Source organism: Pelmatolapia mariae, linkage group LG9, assembly GCF_036321145.2.
Source record: "Pelmatolapia mariae isolate MD_Pm_ZW linkage group LG9, Pm_UMD_F_2, whole genome shotgun sequence".
NCBI lineage: Eukaryota > Metazoa > Chordata > Actinopteri > Cichliformes > Cichlidae > Pelmatolapia > Pelmatolapia mariae.
The window spans coordinates 6,092,273-6,104,642 of record NC_086235.1 but is presented as its reverse complement, the minus strand read 5'-3'; the positions used below and the strand labels follow the sequence as shown (position 1 = coordinate 6,104,642).

The following is a 12,370-nucleotide window of genomic DNA, read 5'->3' as shown; positions in this document are numbered from 1 at the left end:
TCTGAATGGTTTAGGACCAAAATACATCAGTGACCTCCTGACCCAGTATGAACCTTCCAGATCCCTCAGGTCATCTGGATCCGGTTTTTTATCAGTTCCCAGAGTCAGAACCAGACACGGAGAAGCTGCATTCAGCTTTTATGCTCCATATATCTGGAACAAACTCCCAGAAAGCCTCAGATCAGCTGAAACACTCAGTTTATTTAAATCCAGGTTGAAGACTCACCTATTCTCAGCTGCTTTTGAATAAAGCACCAAATCCACACTTTTAAGCTTAAATTTCAAAACTTACATTTTAACTACTGACTTTATCTACTGTTCTGATTTTATCTACTGTTCTGATTTTATCTACTGTTTTGATTTTTGATTTTAAATACTGTTTTGTTTGTTTGTTTGTTTGTTTGTTTGTTTGTTTGCTTGTCTTAATCAATTTTAAATCGTGCTTTTTATTTGTTTTTGTTTTTAATGTCTCTGTAAAGCACTTTGAATCACCTTGTTGTTGAATTGTGCTATATAAATAAACTTGCCTTGCCTTGCCTTGCCTATATATATATATATAATGTTCTTCCTCTACCCCCCCCCCCCCCCCCCCCCCCTTTTGCACATGTCGAGGAGCGTGTCAGGATACATTTCACTGTGTGTTATACTTGTATAACTATGCATGTGACAAATAAAGAACCTTGAACTTGAACTTGAACTTGAACACACACACACACGTACAAAATATTTATGACCACATTTTGAGCCCATACTCAGGCGGCTGTTTGTGCTGTGGGCGGAGAAAAGGCTTCCTCTGCATCACTCTCGCATACAGCATCTCCTTGTGTAAAGTGCGCCGGATGGTTGAACGAATCACAGTGACTCCATCTGCTGCAAGATGATGTTGTAGGTCTTTGGTGCTGGTCTGTAGGTCGACTCTGACTGTTCTCACCATTCGTCGCTTCTGTCTAGCCGAGATTTTTCTTGGTCTGCCACTTCGAGCCTTAACTTGAACTGAGCCTGTGGTCTTCGATTTTCTCACTATGTTCCTAACTGTGGAAACAGACAGCTTAAATCTCTGAGACAGCTTTCTGTATCCTTCCCCTAAACCAGACCTTCCCAAAGTGGAGGGCGCAGAGCCACGGCAGGGGGGGCGCGGGATGAAAAGGGGGGAAAAAAAACCAAAACACTTGGACACTGCTAGCACAGGCACCTACAGAAACGCAAAGCAGGACATGAAGCATAGTTGAATATGTTTCCCAACCAACTTCATTCTAAGCCAAAGACTAGAAAATATGGTGAAGCATATCTTCCCTTTGGCTTCACCTGCACAAGTGCTGAGGTAGGTCTCCCTGCAGAATTGCTTTTCCTTTTGTCGGGAGCAGTGCTGGGCTGTTTAAATCAGGGACAAACAGAATCCCACATTCTTGATTTTTAGTTCACAAACACTTCTTGTAATGACTAACTACTCCTGACATTTTGGAGATGTTAGCTCTTTATACAGTAAAGTTACAGTGGGATACAAATAACATCAGGCTCATCCTGCCACGATTTGTTCCCCCGGTTCAAATCACGGACAAACAGTATCCTACAGCTGTTTATGTTTTAAACCCATTTTGCACACATTTTTGAAAAATGTATTGATAGCAATGTTGAATATTATTACACAGGAAAAAAAACAACTACACGTAAAATAATCACATCATGACGCCTTTGCCTTTGTAAATGGAGGGACAGTAACTGCGTGTGTATATGTAAGCATGTAAAACCTGCAGATAGTCAGATTAACAGTATTTCGTCTCTATCTGCTATTTTGCAATTCATCTCATGTAAATAATAACGTGGCGCACAGCGTGACGTGAAAAAAGGCACATACCTTTGACGTTGCGTGATGAACTCTGTATTCCTCATCCACACGTAAACGCAAAAAAAGGAGTTTTAAAAAAATCTCTGTTCTCGGTGATTCGAAACGTCGTTTCCGTGTGGACGAAACAGCTGCGTTTTCAAAAATACCCGTGTAGGTGTGGACGCAGCATAAAAGAGTTAGTAGTTTATTTTCTTACTACCTGTAATTTATTGCAGATTACTTGTATTTGGTTAATTGTTTACTAAATGTTTGATGTGTGAAATAAACCACAATGGAGCAAAATATGTGTGTGTTTGGTTGGAGGATGTGTTTGTGCGTGTGCACGCGGAGGCACGGACATTTTTCTTGTAAAACAAAGGGGGGCCCAGCAAAAAAAGCTTGGGAACCACTGCCCTAAACCATGATGGTGAACAATCTTTGTCTTCAGGTCATTTGAGAGTTTTTTTGAGACCCCCATTTGCTACTCTTTAGAGAAGATTAAAAGAGGAGGGAAACTTACAATTGACCCCCTTATATACTCTCATTATTGGATTCACCTGTGTATGTAGGTCAGGGGTCACTGAGCTTACCAAGCCAATTTGAGTTTTAATAATTAGTTCTAAAGGTTTTGGAATCAATAAAATGACAAAAGTGCCCAAATTTATGCACCTGCCTGATGTTGTTTAAACAATTATTGCACACTTTCTGTAAATCCAATAAACTTCATTTCACTTCTCAAATATCACTGTGTGTGTCTCCTATATGATATATTTAACTGACATTTTTTATTGTAACAACCAACGATTTATACAGGAAAATTATGACTATTAACAAGGTTGACCAAACTTTTGCATCCCACTGTATATAATTGAAGACGTTTTTTTCAATAAATGTTAATGTTAGGCCGCGACTTTGTTCCAGTTTTGAATTTTGGCCCACTGTGTATTTGAGTTTGACACCTCTACAGTGTAGAGATAAGGTGCGTGTAGAATAACAGCTGCAGGGACAATGAAAAGACTTTTCTGCTCCAACTTCTCCCAGCATGCTGAGCTAATGATTAGCTGGTGTTTTTCTCCAAACACTCTCTCACTCTTCTCTCAACGTGTTCACAATAAACTGTGAACAGACACCGAGGAGAGCAGCAGAAGACCTCATTCAGGAGCTAAACTCAACATGAACTGAACTCACAGTAAAGTTAGCTCGGTGCTTACCTTTAGATGAGCTCACAAACCGAGAGAAACTCCGTGATGAAGCTGGAACTCTTTCCAAACACAGGAAACAGATCAGGGAGCAGAGACCCACGTGGTTCACGCTGATCTCAGCTACGATCCAGGAGACAAGGGTGGGCAGATCGATGCAGATATCGATCCAAACGTTGGTAGTGCTTTACGATCGATACTTTGGTTTGTTTCTCTCCTCTGAGTTCACTACTTTACTCGCTGTGGATGAAAAAGCAGCTCTGCCTGTGCAAACACCTCTTCTTATGCGGTAGACGCACTTTTCCCCTTCTTCCTGTCCTGCTGTGACTTGTTACTGCGCGGTCACGTGACTCATCTGCAGGCACAGAGCTGCAGAGTGAGAAAGAGGAGTAACAGATATGGACATTAGTGGTAGTAGGACCGAGATTAAGAGTAGAATACGACACAACATGAAGGAACGCTGGTAAAAGCAATGGGGGGAAGAGAGGAAAGTGTGATGGTTTTACAAAATCCAAAGGAAAATGGGAGACATGAGAAGTACAGGAAGAAACAGGAGAGAGTAGATGGTTATCTCTCGACTTAGATTCAGACACACTGGTTTTAATAGCACATTACTTTTAATAGGAAAACACTGTACAGAGGAGTGTGACTGCAGTAGGGAACAGGAAGTAATAGAACATTGCATTGTCAGAAGTATGATAGGAAAGAAGACAACTAATCAAAAAGCTGGACGATATGAGAGTAAAACTGGACTTGATTTATTTATTTTGCACGAACTCTATAAGTAAAAGTTACTTTTTCAGCTATCCAAAAACATGCACCTCAAGTGGAAACTCAAAGTCACCCACTGAAAACTGACTTAGTTTGAAAATAAAAGAGACCATTTAAAGATTCAACCAATGCTGATTTTTGAATCTATCCAAAGCATGTCTAGTTAATGATAAAGGACTGAACAGGTCTCCAGTAAATCTAATCAACTTCTAGATGGTGATTTGTGATCAGAGATCAAATTTACTCATAAACGTTTTACCAGATAGATTTGACACAAAGGAGCACAGTAGTTCCATAACCCAGTTATCCTCCAATAATTTCCACCTACACAGATTTTTTAGGATGGTGCCACATTCTTTCTGTCACTCCTCAGTGTGCTGAACATGTAAAGATGGCATCCCTACAGACGACAGTTTGCTGAGTGAGACTTTATGTAAAAAGTTCTTCTTTCATTTAAGATCTCGAGCTCTGCACATTAGAACAAAAGAACAATGACAATGAATCAGAGCATTTGCTGGGATTTGACACTAGGATCTCTGTTTAGTTACATCAGTTCTGTGATGGAAATTTCTTCTAATTTTAAGTATTGTTTACATGTTTTATCAATCTCACATGTGTTACTTAGTTATATACATATGTAATGACATCACATGTGTGTCAAACGTTGTTCTACACATAGTGGGGCATGTCTTTGGATGGTGGGAGGAAGCTCGCCGCGGAGTCGTCCACTGCACAGCAGCAATCACCGCGGGGGAGAGGCGTTTCCACACCGCGGCCACAGAGTTCCACTACTTGCCGCTTAGCTCACCCGCCTCCAGCTTGGTGGCAATGTGGTCGCAGGATGAGGACGAGGACGTCATTTCTCCATTGTCACCAGTTTCTCCTGTCGCCTCAGCCCCCTCATCCAGCAGGAAGCGGCGCCTTCGCCATCATTCCACGCTACAGCTGGAGCCCAGCCACTCGTCAGAACAGCAGGCAGTGGTGAGTGATGTTGACTGTACCCCTATTGCTTCACCTGTAAATAGTAATGGGGACTGTTTTTCTCTCACGGTTGAGAGTAGTGAGGTGAAGGCGGTTCGTTCTATGGACATTCACTCCGGCCCAGTAGAAAGAATAGACTTTCTGACTGATTGTGACAGTTTTTCTGTTAAAAAGTCAGAATGTATGGACAAGACTCTGATTGTGCACCCTGACCCGGCCCACGTTGACTGCAAAGGCCGGGTCCTAAGGAGGATTATCTCTGCTATGTTATATAATTCTTTCCCCCAAAGACTCAGAGCCCACCAATAAATGTTAAGACAGAACTTATCTAGAGGAACATCAGCTGGCAGAATACACCGGGCGCCTGTCCACAGTGCTGGAGGACAGGCGGCATACTCACTGAATACATCAGCAGCTAGAAGGAGGCGCTCATGGAGAGAGAAGAAACTAGAGGTTAGACACGGACACATGCAACAGTCATCAGCAAAACAAGCCCCTAGGAAACGATGTATGAATGCTTGTGTTCATCTCATTATTAATGAGAGCAGAAGGTAAGAGTTAAGTACTGATGTCTGAACTCATCATAACAGTTACCATACAGCATGCCATATTATTTCACAGGTAACTGCAGGAAAAATACTTAAAGGTTGCAACACCTGGATGTGTTTGAGGTCAAGTTCAGTGACTTACATTACCTGAGGAGATAAAAACTGCTTTTTATATCGGACTTTAAACATGTTTAGAAGTTTAGAAGCAGTTTACAGCTAATGCTTCAGCCCTGAAAGCAGCCACTGGCTAAAAACATGCACACATAGCTGGGAGCATGTCTGACAGTGCAAGAAGTAAAAGAGGTCAGAGGGTCAGCACACTGTAAAAAGCTGCTTATCACAGTTGGCAGACAGTTATTCGTTGAAGTTGGGAACTCTGCATTTTGGTGCATCCACCTCTAGAGGTTTCCTGCCTACACATATTTTTATAATAAGAAAGGTATAATTCGTTTAAGTCGTCCTGTTTTCGTCAGGAGTATAAGCAGAAACTGCTGAGGGTGAGCTCAGGTGAGGACAGAACTCAAATCCCACATCCACAGTCTCCATGACCTTTCCCTGCTGCTCAGAATAACTGGGAGTCTGGCCCTGCTCCCCTCAGCAGGCGGCCTCTTGTCTCCACTGATTGATAACCCTTTGCCTCAACAAAATCTCCCGTATGCTCCTTCCCAGCTTATCTCAGCTCCATGTTGGATTTACAAAAATGCTCCCAGCTGTGTCTCCAGCCAGAGGACACATGTGGTCAATCCTCTCACAGTCACCAGCCCACCTGCTAACTCAAACCTGCAGGATGAGCTCATGAAAAATGACCCATGTCATTATTTTGGAACAGTTTATTTCATTTTATTTAGGAACAGTTCTGTGAGAAGGCTATTTGTTATTTGTTTAACTCATATTTAATTTTCAGTTGTCTGATACACTATATAATTAAACAATACAATATAATGCAAATATACTTAAATTAAATCCACAATAAAAAAAAAGTCCTATGTGCAAATCAGATTTTTCAAGCCTTTTATTTAATGTAATGAAGAAACTTGGACCTTTTCACAGGTTAGAGACCATAGATTACATTTCTATTATTATTTAAAATTATTTTTTTAAGTAGAGGCCTCTTCCTTCTTGGGTCTTTTTATTAGGTTTGATTAATCCAACATCTACGAAATTCCCCAGTTTAAATATTATATTCCAGATATCACAGTGGGTTTTGTTAATATAAAATCACAGGTAGATGAAGGGGAAACAGACACTTTCACATCCTCCTTAGAAGCTGTAAGGATGGAGGAAGAGTCCTGACTACAGAAAACTGCATGTGACTTCAAATACAATTCAACCCATACTCAATTTAAGGGGTCAAGTCCAATTTTTACTACTATTATTTGCCATTAATCATGCATACTTGTGTTCTTGCCTCTTGATTTGTCTTTTTAAACACCTCTAATGTTATTTCAGACTTCAAGTGTCTTAAAGTGTTTTTGTGTATTGGTGTTAGTCAACTGAGCTTATGTTGTAACATTTTATAGTGTATAAAATAAAACATGGTTAAGAGCGGTATTCTCAATGTGCAGATTAACTGTAGTATAAAACATGAATTTGGCCCCCTCAACACAAACTGCTGTAGTAAAACTACACTGCACAAATACATGCAAATGGACATTATTAAAACTATAACAGGGAAGTTTGGCTCTTTTCTGTTTAGAATGTTCAGTAACCGTTCTGTGATGTCATTGTGCATTCACTCACCTTCAGCTCACCGCAAAGACAGGAGCTTTTCTAATAGTCAGGAAAAGTGAAAGTTTCATACTGAAGAGCAAAAATGAAGAGAAATAGTTTGGTGTATAATGAGCTCCGCTTGAATCAACAGCTTTGTGACGCCGTGATCCGAGTAGTCGACGCCGAATTTCAAGTCCACAAGATAATCTTGTGTAATTGTAGCCGATATTTCAGGTGAGTTAATGACTGCAGAATGGGGGGTGGAAAACCTCATATTAATACTTTTTCCCCTCATCTCACAGAACTCTCTTTGTGAACTGCTTAACCCCAGACTGTCGGGTCTTTGACATTGCCGATATGACACCTGGTACAGTGGAGCTCATCATTGAATGATAATCCAATTTTCCAATCCAATTTTATTTATAAAGCACTTTAAAATTCCCAGCACAGGAACAAAGTGCTGTACAGAAAATAAGTTAAAACAATAGAATAACAGAAAACAGCAAAAATAAATAAATAAAACACATAATACATAAAATTAAAACAGCCCTATATTAAAACAAAAACGAGATAAAACAGCATAGAATCACCTAAAAACAACTGAAATAAAAATAAAAACCAACATCTCACGTGGTGTCAAAGGCCAGGGTAAAGAGGTGGGTTTTCAAGAGTGACTTAAAAACAGATAAAGAACTGGCCTGTCTAATCTCTAAAGGAAGCTCGTTCCACAGTTTTGGACTTGCTACAGCAAAAGCACGATCTCCTCTAAGTTTACGCCCAGTCCTGGGTACATTCAGGAGCAGCTGATCAGCTGACCTGAGAGAGCGGGTGGGTGTATAAGGCTGTAGCAGCTCAGAGAGATACGATGGGGCGAGGCCATGGAGAGCTTTAAAAGCAAATAAAAGAATTTTAAAACGAATCCTAAAAGAAATGGGCAGCCAGTGAAGTGAAGCTAAAACAGGGGAAATGTGCTCAAACTTTCGACTGCCGGTGAAAAGACGAGCTGCGGCATTTTGCACCCTCTGTAGATGACTAATATATGATGCGCTGACCCCAATATAAAGTGCATTACAGTAATCCAGCCGAGTGCTAACAAAGGCGTGGATCACTGTCTCAAAGTGCTGCCGTGAAAGAATTGGCTTTATTTTTGCCAGCTGCCTGAGGTGAAAGCAGCTTACCACTGCCTTAATTTGATTATTAAACTTCAGATCACAGTCCACTTTGACCCCCAGGTTTGTGACAGTTGGCTTAACATACTGGGCCAAGGAATCTAAATACACATTGGGGGTCTCAGTGGGGCTACCAAAAACCATCACCTCTGTCTTTTTATCATTGAATTTTAAAAAGTTAAAAGACATCCAAGCCTTAATGTCATCGAGACACTGAAGTAATGGCTGTGTAAGGTATCTGCCTTTTTTCTTTAGAGACCTAGATCTGACAGTCATCAGCATAAAAGTGGAAAGCAATGCCGTGCTTTCTCAGTACAGAACCAAGAGGAAGCAGATATAAAGAGAAGAGGAGGGGGCCTAGAACTGAGCCCTGTGGGACACCACACAAGAGGGGAGCGGAGGACGACACATAGTCACCAAGACTGACACAAAAAGTTTGCCCCGCCAAGTAAGACCTGAACCACTCCAGTGCTGTGCCCCTAATGCCCACCCAGTGCTCCAAACGAGGGAATAAAATGGCATAACCCACGGTATCAAACGCAGCTGTCAAATCTAAAAGCACAAGAACAACACAGTCACCAGCATCAGTCGCTAAAAATATGTCATTAAAAACTTTTAAAAGGGCTGATTCAGTGCTGTGAAAGGGTTTAAAACCAGATTGGAAAACCTCTAACACATTTTGCTTTTCCAGGAAGGCCATTATTTGGCTGTAAACTACCTTTTCAAGCATTTTGGAAAGAAAGAGTAGTTTGGAGATAGGCCTGTAATTTGCAAGAACCGTAGAATCAAGAGCAGGTTTTTTAATCAGGGGTTTGACTACTGCATGTTTAAAATCTTTAGGGACAACACCTGACATCAGACTGTGGTTTACCAGCTTAAGAACCAAAGGACCAACTGTAGGCAGCACCTCTTTTAAAAGTCGAGGAGGGACAGCATCATTTGGAGACCCTGCAGGCTTAAGACGACCAAGAGTCTCCTTTAAAAAGGACAGAGTCACAGGCTCAAACCTGTCAAAGACAGCAGAGCAGGAAACAGAGACTGAGAGGTCATGAGCACAAGGACAGATTTGAGCCCTTGTGGAGGAGACCTTCTCAATAAAAAAGTGTAAAAAAATTTTCACAGGCTTCTGATGAGGGCTCGATACAGTCAGTATATGGTGCACTAAGAACAGAGTTAATAGTTTTAAATAAAACACGCGGGTTGTGGCAGTTTGACAAAATAATGTCAGATAAGTGTTTTCTTTTGGCGTCTTTTACAGTTCTTTGATATTGACGCCAACAGTCCTTCAGCATCTGGAATGACACTTGTAGTTTGTCCTTTTTCCACTTGCGCTCAGCTCAACGGCAGTCGCGTCTGACAACTCGGGTCATGTCGTTCAGCCAGGGCTCAGATTTAGTTTTAGGCAGTCTGGTTTTTAATGGAGCCATGCATTGGAGATAATGTGCAAGAGCTTTTAATAGCAGCAGACAGGTTTGGAATAACAGGTATCACACAAGCCTGCAGCGACTTCTGGGAGAAGCAAATGACCCCACAGAACTGCATCGGCATCTGGGGGTTTACAGACCTCTACTACAACCCACAGCTGAGGGAGAAGGCCTTCCTCTTCATACTGAACCATTTTGAGGATGTCGTCGCCACCTCTGATGAATTCCTGACACTCTCTGCAAACAAACTCGTTAAAATCATTGAGAATGACCGGCTCATTGTGAAGCAGGAGAAAACCGTGTACGAGGCCGTCCTTTGCTGGATCGCCTTTGCACCAGATCAACGCAGAGAGTACATGCCTCTGCTTCTGTCCAAAGTAAGTAAGGGAGCAACTGCTCAAATGTATTTGAGGATTTTAATCTAAAATAATAGGAAGGATAGAGTTAAACTCGTAATTTACAGTAGCCCAAACATGAATATTACAGTTTTTCATATATCTGAGATCTGTTTAAAAATAGTTATGAACATCTGAGTATGTATTCATGTTTTTCATGCTTCTTTTAATTGTATTCATTATTATGCATTTGGACAAGTTAGCTAATGATGTTTTCCTGTTTAGGAAATGTGTTGGCAACATAATGACAGGCCCTGTTATAGACAGTTTAATTCAAAGGTTTGTCCTCGTGTCTCTGTGCAGGTCAGGCTGGCTTTGATTAATCCACATTACATCATGGGAATCTTATCTGGACATGAAATAGTGAACAGGAGTAAAGAGTGTCGAATAATTCTCCTCCGTACTTTAGAGACTTTGTTTGACCTCAGGTTAAAGGTATCCGACCACCTGCTCTGCAACCCTCTGGCCCGTCCTTGCCTGCCCTCCTCTATCATCTATGCTGTTGGAGGCTGCAGTAAAGACAGTCTCATCAATAGCATAGAGGCCTACAACATCAGTGCAAACCGCTGGGTGAATATACCTAATGTTAGCGAAGTACTTCGGGCCTATCAGGGTGTCGCTTTCATGGATGGATCAGTTTACTGTGTGGGTGGCAGGGACAGAAAAAAGCAGTTCAACACCGTGCAGAGCTTGACCTGACCACACACACAACTGGCAGGAGGTGGCGCCAATGCATGCATGTCGGTCCTACGTCAGCGTAACTACCATGGACGGGTACATATACGCCATGGGAGGTTTTGATGGGCACAGCAGACTCAAGAGTGTTGAACACTATCAGCCAAGCACCAACCAGTGGACTTTAATTGCATCCATGCACAAGCGACGGAGTGACGCTAGCTGCGCGACCCTCCACCACAAAGTAGGTGGCGCTGCTTTTATGTGTTTCAATTGTTTTTTTCTTTTTTTGGAGAAACTGGAGCTACTGTGACAGGATTGATATTTGAACACTGAATTATATAAATGTCTTTTTTTCTTTATGGAAATGTAAAAGAAAAGTATACTTCAAACACGCTTCATGAAAAATGGCTTCACTTCATAGAGTTTTATCTGTTTGCTGCCAGCTGTCTGGTGTCCTTAAAATATGTGTGCTATATATTAAACTCGTGTTTTTGTATACTTGTCTACATGAACCCTTACATATATTTATGACTCCAGATCTACATCTGTGGTGGTTTCACTGGAACTAAGTGTCTCTCATCTGCTGAAAGTTATAACCCGAGAGCCAACCAATGGACTCTGATCAGAAGAATGGGCAGCAGGCGCAGCGGCCTCAGGGTCATCACCTTTGCAGGCCATGTATTTGCAGTAAGCACAATGATCATGTGCAACGACAGTAGGACACAGAGTCATGAAAATAAATTATTAATAGAAGATATTTTAATTTGCCATCATCTGTCTGTCTTTCTAATAAATGGCTTAGAGCTTCCTCATCTTCACATTTCTGTTTTCCTCATATAGGTAGGTGGTTTCAGTGGAACTGCTTGTCTGCAGACTGTCGAGGCATACCATCCTGACACCAACACCTGGCTGGATATACCCCCCATGCTGAGCCCCCGCAGCAACTTTGGCATCTCTGTGATGGATGGCTGCCTGTTTGTTGCAGGGGGCTACAACGGCTTCACCACCACCCCTAATGTTGAATACTATAATGTCAAGACTGGGGCCTGGTCTGATTCCTGTGACATGGAGATCTCCCGCAGTGCACTGAGTTGCTGTGTGGTGTACGGGCTGAACAACATGGCTGAGTGTGCTGCTCCTCGTTACTCCCTGGAACTCCCCAGTGAGGAAGAGGATAAAATGGAGGAATGAAGCTTTATCATACTATGAATTATATTATTGTGCAAAATAAACTGCTAATGGTATTTGATTGAGTAGAAGTGCTTGATGGAGTTACAAAAGCTTGGTCGTTTTGTTAAGTTTCACGTATGATGGAGGGCACTGTAAATAAATTGCTGGACTCTGGAAACCCAACACGTCTGCTGGGCAGAACATGTTCCCTCTAAGCCTGAGGGGAAAAAAAAAAAAAAAAGAAAAGAGGAACACACACACACACACACACACACACACACACACACACACACACACACACACACACACACACGTAAAGGAAGCACTCAAAACATGCGGTTATCCTAATTGGGCGTTCATAAAGTCAGCAAAGAGGCACAAAAGAAGATCAGACACCAGCGAGGGAGGATAAGAAAGACAGACGCAACAACGTTGTCATCCCCTATGTAGACGGTGTATCAGAGAAACTCAGGAGAGCTTTCTCCAAACATGACATCCCA

General features: G+C 41.7%; 1 pseudogene; it reads left to right on the top strand.

The window, feature by feature from the left end:
• The first annotated feature begins 9,620 nt into the window (after nucleotides 1-9,620).
• Nucleotides 9,621-11,891, top strand: LOC134635087 (kelch-like protein 10; annotated as a pseudogene).
• Nucleotides 11,892-12,370: the final 479 nt, after the last annotated feature.